General features: G+C 41.2%; 1 protein-coding gene across 1 annotated transcript in view; it reads left to right on the forward strand.

Moving 5' to 3' along the window:
* Positions 1-15434, forward strand: part of PCDH15 (protocadherin related 15) — a 1464924-nt gene that overhangs the window by 198731 nt on the left and 1250759 nt on the right. The window contains exon 2 of the mRNA XM_054035363.1: positions 4665-4894. The gene's annotated coding sequence lies outside the window, so the exon portion shown is untranslated. The remainder of the gene's footprint in view (positions 1-4664; positions 4895-15434) is intronic.

The following is a 15434-nucleotide window of genomic DNA, read 5'->3' on the forward strand; positions in this document are numbered from 1 at the left end:
TTTGCCTTCCCCATCATTGCCTCTGATGAGCTGATCAAAAGTATGGTGTAAATAATACACCTTAAATGCTGCGATGGCTCCTTGGTCCATGGGTTGGATGAGTAATGTGGTGTTATGTGGCAGAAAGACAACTTTGACGTTTTCGCACAGGACATCCAGGTTGATTGGATGAGCCAGTGCATTATCAATAAGCAATAAAATCTTGAAATCGAGATTTTCCATGACACAGTATTCCTTCCAGGCAGGGACGGCATAGAGAGTCAGCCATTCTGAAAAAATAGCTCCAGTTATCCATGCCTTCTTATTGGATCTCCAAATGTCTGGAAGGTGTTCCTTTGAAAATCCCTTGAGAGCGCGTGGTGTTTCAGATTGGTATGCTGTCAGTGGTTTCATCTTCATGTCTCCAGCAGCATTGCCACCTAAAAGCAAGGTTAGACGGTCTTTAGCTGCTTTAAATCCGGGCGCTGTCTTCCCCTCTCGGGAAATGTAAGTCTGCTCAGGCATCCTCTTCCAGTACAGGCCCATTTCATCGACACTGAAGACTTGTTTAGGGGAATAGCCACTTTCCTCAATGATTTTCTTGAGATAGTCAGGGAATTTTTTTAGCTGCTGCAGTATCAGCACCTGCCACCTCACCAGCCATCTTGATGTTATACAGGTGGAAGCACCTCTTGAACTGATCAAACCATCCCCCACTTGCTGTGAAAGTCTCTGTCTGTGATCCTTCACCTTGGTCTCTCTTCAAATTGTCATACAAACTTTTTGCTTCACTGGTTTTGGTCCTCTATCCACAGTGAGAGAAGATGCTCCATGTTTTCCAGCAAACTACTTCTTGATCGACTTATTGTAGTAACACTAAGCGATGTTGCACACCGAGCACTAGCCCTGATCTTGTCGGCATTACTCCGAATTGTTCTCACACTGGTCAGAGTAAGACCTAGAGTGATGCCAATGTCTACTGCACGCTCGTCCGCATCAAAACGCTTTAAAATGTCTAATTTAGTACCCAAGCTAATGGTTTTCCTTTTTTTTTTTTTTTTTTTTTTCCTGCTAGTGGTACTGCTACTGCTAGGCACTCCACTATCACTTGCTGGACTCATGATACTGGGTGATAGTCCTCCAGACGTGCATGCATGTGCTACTCTTCACTCCCTTCGGCCTGGAGTGGCCAGGGTCATGCAGCATCAGTCAACTATTGCAAGGGAAAGAATTTGGAAAACCCATGGTAATCTGCTCCCCTACTGGAAGCCCTGTGGGTTTAGGCTAGGACTAGTTATGGAGGTTCTTACTTTCTTGCAGGTTCCTACTTTCACAGGAGCCCTGCTGGAGGACCAACAGCCTCTCTTCCAGGGTGCCCTGGAAAAATGGCCTTGCTGTATCTCTCCTAGTAACCATGCACTCAGCACCCGGGCAGCATTGCAGCCAGTCTAGTAAGAGGAGGAAAATAACATTTGCTGCAGGGCTGTGCCCCCTCTCTGCTGTGTGCATGCAGGGGCAGAGAGATGCAGCTGGCATTCAAGTGAATGGCAAAGCTCCTGTGCATTTCACAGACTTTCATGGGAGCAGGGCCAGGTTCTGGGCATCTCTATGCTGCTTTTCCCCCTTGCTACAGCGAAGCAGGCGCTGGAACGCTATTCCTGTAACTTGCTTTGAGCGGGCTGCCGCTCCCTGTGTTGTTACCTCCTTCCAGCAAAGGGGGAGAGCAGATAAAACATTATTTATTCTGTAGCAAGACAGCAAGGCAGGCCCTCTGCTGTGTACCACCCGCAGCTGTTCTGCAGGCAGCTGGTGGCCTCGCAAGCACTTGGTGTAGAGCCCTATTCCCGAGCAGGGCCATTGGGCCATAAAGCAACAGTGACTCGCTGGTGGGTGGGGGACAGTAGTGTGCACGTGCTGTGTGTTTACAAACATACTGTACATACAGTACAGTACTATAGTTGGGAGGTGCCCCTGCCTTACCCTACATAGGCACAGCCCACTGACACTGGAGATGAGGCAGGCAAGCAGGCTGAAGGTGCTGTAGGCTAGGCGAAGCACATTGTGCAGCAGCGGCAGCTTCCCCTACTCTGCAAGCATCAGGGGTGGGGGGGCTCAACCCTCAGCCTGCCCACTCCACCCCTTCCCCCAAACCCGCACCCTTGACCCGCCTCTTCTCCCCCCAACATCCTCCCCCTTTACTTCGCACGCTGTGTCCTTGCTCCTCCTCACTCCCTTCCCTCCCTTCTAAATGCCGCAAGCCAGCTGATTGCCACGCTCAGGAGGCAGGGGAGGGAGGGGGAGCCAGCACGCCGAGTCCTCGCTCCTTCTCCCTCCCTCCTGCCCAGGGCAATCAGCTGACTTGCCGCGCTGGGGAGGGAGGGAGAGCCTGCATTCTGAGTCCTTGGTCCTCCCCCTCCCTCCTGCCTCCAAAACTCTGCAAGCCAGCTGATTGCAGCCCGCAGGAGGCAGGGTAGGGAGGGAGGGAGGAAGGGAGGGAGAGAGGGTGGAGGCGTGCCAAGTCCTCGCTCCTCCACCCCCCCCGCCTGGGGCAATCAGCTGTCTTATGGCATTTAGGAAGCGGGAGGGAGAGGGGAGGAGTGAGGACTTGGCACAGGCTCCCCCTCCCTCCCTCCTGCCCAGGGCAATCAGCTGGCTTGCGACATTCAGGGGGCAGGAGGGACGGGGGAGGAGCGAGGACTCGGCATGCAGGCTCCTCCCCTCTCTCCCCTGCCTCCACGGCAATCAGCTGGTTTGCAGCATTTGGGAGGCAGGGGAGAGAGGGGGAGCCTGCGTGCCGAGTCCTCGCTCCCCCCTCCCTCCTGCCTCCAAAACGCAACAAGCTAGCTGATTGCCGTGGGCAGGAAGCAGGGGAAAAGGGGGAAGGCACTGATCTATGGGGTCTGCCGGCGGGCGGGAAACGCAAGAGGTGAGGGGGCGTAGGGAGGCTTCCAGCTGTGGAGAAAGCAGGCAGCCAAACAACATAAGAGTGGAGCATTGCACAACTTTAAATGAGCATGTTCCCTAATTGATCAGCACTGTAACAACAAAACAACATTAACCAGGAAGACTTTAAGTGAGGAGTTATATTAGGTTATTCCCCAACTTGCTGTGGCTCTTCACAACTCAACATGGAATTCGCTAAGGCAGTCTGACCCACCTATATTCTAAACTCTTTGAGGCAGGGACTGTCTCTTACTTGGTGTGTACAGTGCCTAGCACAGTGGAGGCTTGGTTTCAGCTGACTTCCCCATTCACTATCATAACATAAATAACAAATAATAATTAATAATTTAGTATTTCATGTACTTAACATATTTTAAGAAAAGTGTGCATTTTAAAATATCTCACAATTATCCCTGGAAAACACCAGGAATTAATTTATTCCAACAAATGTATATTAACTTGCATACTAAAAATGCACTTCATTATCTACTGCATTAAAAACTGTATGGGTGAGAATTGATTTTCATTTGGTAGTTTGCTTGCAAAGCTGCATAGTGATAGATGTTAGATATGGCTGGAAAATGAACTTTTTTCCATGGAAAACACTGACAAAAAGGGAGGGTGGGAAGAGAGAAAAATCACAAATTGAATTACTTCAATTTGGAAATATCACTGTAGTGGAGAATGAGGAAACTGAACTATAACTATCATGAGGACCATGATGAAATATCCAGATCTTAATATTGTGGGTTTTGGATTTATTTTTCAGATGTCAGACATTTGGTCTTTATCAAAAAAAAAAAAAAAAAAAAAAATTCTGCAGAAAATAAAAAAACTTTTCATGAAAATTTTCACTTCATTTCAACAATTTTTTGTCAAAAAGCAGACTCAGTGGAAACTTTTTGACTACCCTAGTTCATATTTTTTGAAAAATTAATATTGGTTTTCTTAGGGTATTTTTAAGATTTCAACAAAATATTGCTTGTGTACATTGTGGATGTTTCCCCAATGTTATTGTGATTTTTGCTTTGTAACAACCTTTTCTCTTCCTTATTTTATTTTTAAAATATAGTTGAATGTTAAATTTTTAGTCTGACCAGTTGTTGTTTCAAGGAGCCTTCCCCATGTGTTTCTCACTTACTAATACAAGTCATTAGATATTTATGTGATACAGGTTAGGGTTAATCAAAGGAATATAGCATAGGTATTTCTTCTTTCAAGCTATAGTGAATGAAACATTTTTGACTTTTGTAATATAATGTTAATTACCAAATATCTCTATTTATAGAAAAGTTGCATGTATTTTCATAAATTTACTACTAGTGGGGCTCTCAAGTGGTCAGGATGTAAATAAGAGATTTAAAAAAAAAGGAGAAAATGAATTTTGGTCATCAGAGAAAAGATTTCTCCTAGTAATTCATTCTAACAATGTGGTATTAAAAACTGCCCTGCCTGTCGTATGAATTTGCTGGTTTAACTTCAAACCTGATAGTTCTTATTTCATACTGTGATTTCTGTCTTTTCTGATCCCCTTCAAACCTTCTTCCACTGGAGGTCCTGACTGTAGATCATTTTATTTCTTTAATACCAGCCCCAAAGTGCTCTATGTAATCGTTATGTTTTGAATTTGATGTTTTATTCTGGCATTGCTGCATCTGTCAGATGCTGCCAAGCTGTGTATTGAGATTTCCTCTCCATGTTGCTTTTCCATGCCATGGCTGAATCAACTCTTCTTTTCACAGAGTTTGTCATTCATTGGTTGGCTCATAATCAGTGCTGCCAAGTGATATGAAAAATATTGGGAAGAGGGAATAAGAAGTGAGCTGCATCCACAGAGGTGTGTGTGATAAAAGGCTCCGCTTGCACACCAGGATTCAGGAATTCCCAAAAGAGATTTTTTGTTCAGAAAAGCAGAGCGGGAGTACAGTGCACTCAGCTTCATTGGAAACTGTCTCCACCTTCAACTAAAAAGGTGAGGAATTTCTGATTTTCTGTTCATTGAACTTTTAGCAAGACATGGGAAAGACTTTAAGGTCCTTTATTTGGTGGGTTTGGTTGAGTTGTGTATCTTTGCTACATTTTATAAAATTGTCTTAACATCACATACGTTAATTTGCTGCTAAATTGAGTCCATAACAAATAGATAAGTGAAAGATAGGTATTGCCTGGGGGCAATTCCAAGTAGACAGGCTTCCTCATCACAAAAAAAAAAAATAACTAAGATTCGCACTAATTGACACCTTGATGGTGAGAACTGAAGGGACATGGATCCTGAATGAAATACACTCCAAATGGATTTAGACTATTCTGATATTAGACAGCTCTTTAATCTAGCAGAAAAAAAGGCATAATAAGATCTATTGGTTGGAGGCCAAAGCTAGGGAAAAAAAAAAAAAAAAGAACAGAGTAGGCAGAAGCAGTTTACCTAAGAACACAGGGGATTTCCCATCACTTGGTGTCTTTAAATCAAGACTGTCCATCTTGCTAAAAGATATGCTCAAACAGAAGTTATGAATTAATGCAGAGAATACTAAGTGAGGTCCTTTGACCTGTGTTATGTAGCAGGTCAGACTAGGTAATGATAATGGTCCCTTCTGCCCTTAAAATCTATGAATATGAAGGCAATAGAGAGTTGCTGGAATGTAAAATGTTTACTGGAAACTAGGAAGGGAAAGGAAGAAATTGAAGAGCAAATAGATATACCCTGTATAAAAGCAAGTACAAAAGAATGTGATGTTGGCTATTTTAAATACGTCAGAAACAACACCTTCCTGCTGGCATCTTATCTGAGAGGGAGAAGTGGTACCTGGCAGTGAGAAAAGGCACAGCCCGTTAGGAAGGCACTCTTGGGATGAATGAAAACAACAAAGAGTCTGGTGGCACCTTAAAGACTAACAGATTTATTTGGGCATAAGCTTTCGTGAGTAAAAACCTCACTTCTTCGGATGCATCTGTTAGTCTTTAAGGTGCCACCAGACTCTTTGTTGTTTTTGTAGATACAGACTAACACGGCTACCCCCTGATACTTGGGATGAATGAGTTGGTCAGATCAGAAATGGCTCCTTCCAAGAGTTCTGGCCTGGCCCCTTAATCTCATTAGCCAAATACCCTTTTTCCTCCATAGTTCCTTCCTCCAGTGTCATATGGGAATTAGACAGTTAGCATTTGGAGAAGTAGCTAGTTTGCTAAAGATTAAGTATAAGCAGTAGTTGGTAGAGCAGTTGTCTGAAAAATTGGTGACACTGTTCCATATAAAAGGCAGATTTTTTTTTAAAAAGATGGATATCTCACTGGTATTCTGGATCGTACATACTGAACCTTTACTCATAATATCATCATATTGAATGGAGAAGATTGCCAGTAAAGATCAAAAGCATGGAGGTCAGTTGTACATCAGGACAGACTGGCACAGGGAATCCATGTTAATATAGCTAAAATCAGTGTTTCTGAAATCCATAAATATATCTCAGATTGGCAACCTGCAATTGCAGGCAGTTGTCAAAATGAATTCAGACAAATGCTGTCTTCAAATTAATCCCCTTCCAGTCCAGTGTTAGCTGGTATTTCTTGTCACTGACTTAACCCTGGCCTCATACTAGGACACAGCCAAGCAGAGAACTCTACACGTTTTACAACTGTTCTGTTGCTTTCCGTTCCATAAGTTAATAACATATTGTATTTGTAGTAAATGAGCTGTCATTGATTTTAGTAGCAGTAGAACCACAGCACCTCTTAAATATGAAACAGGCCTTTAAATGTAAATTTAGCAAGTTGATTTTGATGCCTACCAGTCCAATAACTTGACATGTATTATTTAGGCAATACATCTCTTAGGTTTGTTTGACCTGTAGCACAGCCTGGTAAAGAAGTTAAGTAAGGTTGACCTATCTTGTACTAATGAGATTATACTGTTTAATAGGTAAGTCTTAAAATTAGAAGTATTGGACTACAGGGACAGGCTAAGGAAATGGACAGAATTAACATAGCTGGGTTTGGTTTTAAGACAATATTCTGTTAAATTCAAAACTAACGTATATTAGGGCAAGTATCAGAGGGGTAGCCGTCTTAGTCTGAATCTGTAAAAAGCAACAAAGGGTCCTGTGGCACCTTTAAGACTAACAGAAGTATTGGGAGCATAAGCTTTTGTGGGTAAGAACCTCACTTCTTCAGATGCAAGACCTCTTGCATCTGAAGAAGTGAGGTTCTTACCCACGAAAGCTTATGCTCCCAATACTTCTGTTAGTCTTAAAGGTGCCACAGAACCCTCTGTTGTATATTAGGGCAGTACATACTGGGGAGAGTGGTTAAATTACAATAGGAAAAGAAAGTTGAAGTCAATTAATTAGTTTTATAATGCAAAACTATATCAATAAAACAATAAGTTGCACAATTAACACATTTGAAGTCAGGAAATTTTAAATTTAATTTTGAACTGGAAGTTTAAATCCTCCTCTTCTGCATAAAATCACAGTTGTTATTGTTTATGTTGCAACAATAACAAAGGTTCCAAATAAGGGTTGAATGCAGAATAGGAGGTCGCAGTTCCTGTCTTGCAGAATGTATGGTCTAGAACAATGGTTCTCAACCATTGGTCCAGGGCCCCCTGGGTGGCTGCAAGCAGGTTTTAGGGGGTCTGCCAAGCATTGCTGGCATTAGACTCGCTAGAGACCAGGGCAGAAAGGTGAAGTCCTGCCACACGGGACTGCAGTCCGGGGTCCTGAGCCGCATCACCTGGGGCTGAAGCCAAAGCCTGAGCAACTTAATTTCATGGTACCCCCTCCTTGCTACTCCCTAACATTGGCCCTGGCTTTTATATCCAGAAAAAGCATTCTTGTGGCACAGCTGGGCCATGGAATTTGTATAGCATGTTGGGAGGGCGGCCTCATCAAGAGATAGGGTGAGAACCGTGGTCTAGAAAGATGGGGAAAGGATGAGGGAAAAAGATAAAACGTTAAAGTGATCAGAGTGGTGAAAGCTAAATGTTATGTTGGTTACTTTAACAGAAACAAACAAACAAAAAACCTACCCCGCTCCCACTCTTTCTATCAAATTGTTAGTTTATTTTTTTAATTTTAGCTATTTTCTACATTTTTTATTTAAATAGGATATATTTTTCCATCCATTATACTATATTCATACCACCAATTTTAAATAATGTTAAAAATATGAATATCTTCTCATCCATAATCAGTGCAATATCCATTGGATGCTAATCTCCAGCCTCTTGAATGACTGCTTATGGAGAATCTTTAGGTTTTGCCAACAGAAATGAGAAAGGCACTGGAAAGTGGGTACGGCTCCTGCCCTTCATGGCTGCCCCTGGGAGAGGCTTAGGGTGCTTGGGAAAAGTCTAGGATTTCAGGGACTTGGGGGGTCTCTGAAGTCTCTGAATTCTTAATACTCTCCATAATTAATTTACTTGTTTTCGCTGTTTCTCAGGTTCCACATTAAAATGTGCAAAAATTAAGGTTCTAACAGTTAAGATTGTTGTCCATTCTGTACAATATATGGGGCACATTTTGATGTAACCAGTATGATATAAAGACTTACTATGAATCAAACATCTCTGCCAACTCTTGTGTGCTCCTGGGTCCGCTGCCCTTGTGTTCACCTGCCAAAAGCCTCATGGCAACAGAACTTTCTAGGATAGGAAACCTTTGTCCATGTCCATTGACTGAGACCAAGTGGAGAATGTAGGTTCTAGGAACATTTTAACTGCCTGCTTTGTAGGCCTAGGATTTCATTCCCTTCAGGGCAGACTACTTGAAGCATCCTCAGAACAATACTTTTCCTAGGGGAAAAAAAAATAAAAAAATAAAAACAAAAGAAGCTGTTTAACTTACAAAAACAAGTAAAACAAAACTGTTTCTTCAACCTCCCTTTTCCCCTCCCTCCCCCTTCCAGCCCCTGAGGCAGGTCAGCCCTCCTGCATTGGGTGTTTCCTTCCTCCCAAGCCTCAAATGAAGCACCTCACAGGTGGTTCTGTGAGTTTCTAATAGGACTATCAATTTGTTGTAGGAATAGGCATTAGATCATATCTTCAGTCTGGCTTGCTTAGAGATTTTTTTTTTTTTTTTTGTCGTACCCCCCTCACATTCCTTGGGTATGAAATATAGATTATTGAGAAATCAGAGACCATCTGTCTCACTCACACTGAATAGGAATAGAAAATTCAGCATCTGTTGTGTGGGTAATCTGCTGTTTGATTTCATTTATTTTTGAACTAGGTATCAGGGGCACCTAGAGTTTTGAATGGGATTCCCCCCCCCCCCTTTTTTTTTTTTGGTCAAAATCCAAATATGTACAATGTGGTTGAATTAATTCTCAATGAGAGATCTAAATAGCAGCCTAACCAGTATGACCTGCTCTTGGCCCCTTTATGCTTGTGCTTTAGTGAGCAGTCTGTAGGGGGAAAAAACTGGGCCAGTAGTTGATTAGTAATCGTATCTAGCCAGATCTCAGTGATGCAGGCAAGGTCTGATGTTACATCTGATGTGAGATAGTGAGTAGTGCTTGTTTTGCCAACAGACATTCTTGCAGGAGTGCTGGAACAAATTTATAGTGGGGGTGCTGATGATGGAAACCAAATAATTTGGTGTTTATTTTTACTACTTCAGCCAGGGATGCGGAAGCACCTCCTGAACCCCTAGTTCCAGCATCACTGCATTCTTGTGTTCCTCAGGAATCATCTGAAGCTGTTATTTTGCTGCCCTGGTTGTTTTATCCTATGGTCAGCCCTAAGACCCACCACGTTTGTCCGTGTGTCTCTGGGTTGTGTTTCTTAGTCTTCTCAACCCAGTTAGAACTGCAATTGTGTAGTGTGATACTTGGGGAGTGATACTTGGTTTCAAGGTCCACTTAAAATTGTACAAATCCACATCCTGCAGAATCCGTTTGTAGGGTTTGGCAGTTTGGCTTATTCTGATATTTGGGATGGTGTTCCTTTTTAAAGACATCACAGTTCTAAGATTGGACCTGAGTAAAGGAGTAGTTAGGGGCATTGGTTGGGGGCTTTTTTTGGTTTTGGTTCTTATGTAAGGGTATTGGAGATCTGAAGGTGGGAAGAATAGATATTATGATACTTGTTGTGGAGTTCTTCCTCATTGTTTTCGTTGTGTTCCCTTTTTGATATCACAGACACCTAGTGTTTACTTTCCCCCCCTTGAAATATATTAATATGTAGACAAAGATATAAGACAATCTACAAGATAGCAGTAAGTGCGTACCTGGATGAAGTCTGGGTAAACCTTTGATTTTTTGTTGTTTAGAACACATGGATGAATAGAATAACTTGACTTATCTTTTTATTTCATTTTAATACTTTTTTTTTTAGTATTGACTTTTTTAGTGGCAGTCATAAAAGTTTTGGGGCTATGAGACAGGTGTTCCAGCAGGGTCTTTTTGGATAGAATTATTGTTATTGTTGGTATTTGTTTATTTGTAGAGCCATATAAGTACAAATGATGCTGTAGAGATGTAGAGTTCTGCCAAGCTAGTAAAATTATTCCACTCTCAAATGACTTGCATAGTAAGGCACGAGTTGGCACAGTATACAGTGATAATACAAAAGCGTGCAGGGTGATGAACAGTAATTATTCATCTACCTAGAATGAAGAGCACTGTTGTACACAATATATTTAGAGTTTCCTACTTGTTGATAATAATGAACGTTTTTATAATGAAAGTATACTGGATTGCTAAATGCGAGCAGTATCAAACTCTGAAAAAGTTTGGGTATGGATCTGGGTCCTGATCTGAACATTGCCACTCTCCAATTTCAGTGTATGAAGTGTAGCTAGGCAACTGATATGCTGCAATTGCAGCTTATTATACTAGTTGCACTGCTTCACTGCACTCTTTTCTTTCCGACTCAAACACTAATTGTTTTACCCCGTTGTTGTCTCACATCATATGTTAAAACTAGTACAATAGGACACAGATGCCTGATTGAGGTCTATTAGCTTCACTGTCTGTAAGTGGCCCAAATGGTACCTAGTGCTTCTGTGGGATACTCTTCAGTACTCAGTAAATGCTTTCCCATAGTCTGCATTTAAAAAAAAAAATCACCCTTTCTGTGGTGTTTCTAGGTGATTTCTGAGGCCTGATAGCCCAGCTGAATGCAAGTATATTAAACAACCACACTCCAGAAGTGAACTTGACTGTACTTCCCACCCAAAAATAGAGGGCATCAGAGCTTATGCAATAAAATTCACATGCGCACAAGGACAGGAAATAGAGCAAAAATAGACTTTTCTACTGTTTTCTACCTGTCCAGAATCAAATTATCAGCTGGCTAGTCGAGAGGCTTTTTTTTCTCCCCAAGTTACTGCAACAGAGCTAATCTGAACTTTGAAAAATCTTCTTCATTCTAGATTAATCTTACTTTAGCTAAACCATTCACTTATCCCTAATTGAAGTCTTAAATAAAAGCATAACAGTCAGTTGAAATCTGCTCTGTATTTGAATAAAGGCCCTTTTTTAGTTCTGAAGCCAAATCCTGTTGAGGTAGGACCATCTGTAATTTGAGTTGCCAACCCTCCAGGATTGTCCTGGAATCTCCAGGAATTAAAGATTAATCTTTAATTAAATACTGTGATGTGATGAAACCTCCATGAATATAGACAACCAAAACTGGCAACCCTACCTTCAATGCCCTTAGGTATGTTCAGGGCTGGCTCTAGGTTTTTTGCCACCCCAAGCAAAAAACAAAAACAAAAAAAAAAACTCCAGGAGCGCAACTGCCGAAGCAAAAACAACAAAAAAGAAACCACCAAGATCGCAACTGCCGAAGCAAAAGAAAAAAAGGTGGCCAGAATGCCACCCCTGAAATTGTGCCGCCCCAAGCACGTGCTTGGTTTGCTGGTACCATAGAGCTGGCCCTGGGTATGTTACGGAAAAGATCTGCATTGATGCAACCTCCTGAATGCTGGTGATAATCCAGTTTGTGGTATTCCATTTTACTGGCACACAGATTACAACCTGCTATAGTTATAGATTCCCCCACTCCCTCCCCAAAGCTAGCAACCACTTTCAAATTTACATACAGCCTTCCTGGAAAATTCTTATTGCATAGTAATGGTACCTACCCTGACCAATAGAACTCTGATTTTAATCAATAAACATAATGTGTAGCAAGATTAATAGCCCTGGCACTCCATCAGCTTTTGGCATGTGCATTCAGCTTTCAAACCGTATAAATTCCTCAGATGTATTTCTGTTACAGTGAGATGGCATTTAAAGATTCCCTGGACAACTGGAAAAGTACAGTATGAATTAATAAGACAAAAAATACAATTTGGGGAGTTTTTGGTATTATTTTAAAGGAGCAACAGGTGACCAGTGCTTCCCGTATATGTAGTATCAGCCAACAATGACAATTATAAGTTATTTCTTGTGGGGTTTACTTATAAAAAAAAGATTCATTTGGGCATTGCACCAGTTTTTTTCAGACAGTTGTCTTTCCTCTTGAGGGAGGAAGCTGTTGTCTCTTTCCTCTAAGGAAGCTTACAGTATGATGGACAAAATGTCAAGCATAATTAGACAAAATGACATTGTAAAACCCAATAGAGGCACTTCATCTTTCAGAATTTTCAGAACCTATAGTCTATTTTAGACACCTTAAAATTAATACTTATCTAGACTGATGCTGACAGATTTTTCTTAGATCACAGAAAACGCAGCCCTCCTTCCTTTTTTTCTTAGTAGCATATGATTTTCCTGAGCACTACAGTGTAAGATGTATTGCTCCAGAATCCCTGTGAAAAGTGGATCTTTGAACTGACCAGTATGTTTGCATATGGATGAGTCATTTTGACAGTGTCTTGCCTATATAAAATAATCATCAGCCACAGGAAATATTCAATATCCTGATTTTATTTAAATTGTGTTGTTTTAATATTGATTTTTAATGCCATGTTGCATGAAGAAGATTACAAACCGAAAGCTCAGTAGATTTATAATCTCCTATGGGCCTTTATGTAAATCATCTAAAGCAATTTTTTGTATTGGTACAGTAAAGCTCTTACTTTAGGAAGGAGGAATCATTCATTCGCTTCTGCTATTGAAAAAGAGTATATGTCTTACTTACTATAGGGAAATTACTGTGGTATAGCAAATGCCAACAGAATGTTAACTGTTGGCATGCGTCTGACAAAGTGGGTATTCACCCACGAAAGCTTATGCTGCAATACATCTGTTAGTCTATAAGGTGCCACAGGACTCTTTGTTGCTGTTGGTAAAAACTGACTTTTTAATGGCATCTACTATACCTGGTTCATCAGTGAATGGGTTTTCTGCTTTTCTCAAGAAGCAATTTCTTATTTATGCAGAAACCAAAGGCTTTCTAAATTAGAAATGAGGCTTTTCCATAAAATTACTTAATTAAAAATTCACCTGGAAGTAGAATATGTAGTGCCATTTGCATTTTACTCAAGTAAGATCCCTGAAGACAATGTCTGACAGGTAGGCTTAATAGCAGTTAAGTGAACTGTTAGGTTCCTATATACCTTAACCACCAAAACTACTTTGCAGAGTTTCGTTAATCAGTTATTTCTTTTTATTAGTATAAAATAGTAAATACAGTTGGCTTTCCTAATTCTGGTGACATAGGTACATATAGTGAAGATAGCTGAAATGTTTGATTTTCCTTTGGAGTTGTCAGGGAGGCATTTGTAGTTTACAGAGTTCTGCAGGGAAATGATTATAACATATGGCCTCCAATAGGATTACTGTGTACATTTCAGCTGTCTTTTCTGTACTTACTGTCGATATCCAGATAGATGTTGTCGGAGAAAAACAGAGTTCTCACTATTTGTTTAGGTATAGCAAGTCAGATGCTTTATTAACTCTCACAATTGCGCAGAGGGAGAGAGCTAAGCAGGTCTCTCAACAGGTAAACAATTACAGCAAGCATTTATACCTTTTGTTACAGACAATAATGAGCAACAGTTGCATTTTGTTTATACATAGGTCATTCTGATATCTTGTTTTGCTCACTAATGTAGACTCTTAGTCTACATTCCATATTATCTACACAAGGTCGCAGCAACTTCTCACACAGTTCTTTCCCGCTCGCCTCACACATTCCTCGCTTCTACAAATCTCGCGTTATTAGGGTTACAGTTAGCCTAACTCTTGCTAACGAACTGTCATGCATTGCATCCCCTTCCTGTCAGTTCTTTCTCTGCTTCCACAGTGTAGTAGGAAAATAAAGTAGGTTTATTGAAATGTATGCTAGTATGTTGGGGTGTTGGTATTTGACTACATGCTGCTTGGTAGAAGAAGCTTGAACTGACTGTATTGGATTTCACTTTGTAAGTGTGCCCAAAGCTTGTGTATTGGCACAATTCTGAATTGAAAATAGAGTATTTAAAATTGATTTTACTTTTAACGTCTACTTGCAACTGACAAGGCAAAACGGTTCAGGGTTAGGATTTCCTCTTTGTCCTTAATGTACCTTGTGCAGCCGAGTGGCATGGCGTGTTAAGAGGGAAAATGAGGTTATGGGATTGTGACAGAATATATCCCTGTGTCCACTATTGTAGTAATCTTTGTACAAAGTGTGCCTTGTGAGGTATCATTTGAAAACTCTGAAATTGCTTGTCTTTATTGTCCTGGTAAATTTATGTGTGCAACATTACGTATAAAGTTATAAGATTCCACTGTATGGCATTACTAATGTGTTCCAAATCTGTACAAACCAGTTCCTCAGAGACAAAGGGCAAACAGAGGCCACAGCCACGTGTAAACAAGGGCAATGGACCATTGCCTGCTAAGTGGCCATTCTTTGGCAGGAAAGAAGAACATTCCCGGAGCGGCTAATACAGAGCAGTCAATGTGATGATGCCTGAACCGTGTGCACATGCAAACTGTCCGATCAAAGACTAATGTGATAAAATGGGCTTGTCTAATGACATGAATATATGTGAATATGGTGAGGTGCACACCATAGAACACCTGCTCATTTGCTGACTCTTTGGGGAGACCTGTTTGAAGGAGGACCTTGCTGTTGTGAAAGAGTAATCGCTTGTGAACGGTTCTGGAAAAACATCTACACCTCTACCCCGATATAACGTGACCAGATATAACACAAATTCTGATATAACGCGGTAAAGCAGTGCTCCAGAGGGGCAGGGCTGCGCACTTTGGCGGATCAAAGCAAGTTCAATATAACCCGGTTTCATCTATAAGCAGCAAGATCTTTTGGCTCCCAAGTACAGCATTATATCGAGGTAGAGGTGTAGTTTGTGACAAAGACACAAGAAGAAGAAGGCAGGAAAAGGGGGTAGGACAAAAAAATCTACATCTTAGCAAAGAAACAACATGGAGTTCCCATCCATACAGACTGTCTGTCAGCTTTATTCCCAGCTGGAAATGCTTCTCAAAGAGGGGAACAAAACTTTAAAAAGAAGGGGCAGACTCTCCAAGACACCCTTCCCCTACCACTCTCTTTCCATTGACTCACCACACTGGAAGGGACAAAGGAAGAGTCATTAAACAGAAGCAGGGGTCCT

Source organism: Malaclemys terrapin, chromosome 7, assembly GCF_027887155.1.
Source record: "Malaclemys terrapin pileata isolate rMalTer1 chromosome 7, rMalTer1.hap1, whole genome shotgun sequence".
Taxonomy (NCBI): Eukaryota; Metazoa; Chordata; order Testudines; family Emydidae; genus Malaclemys; species Malaclemys terrapin.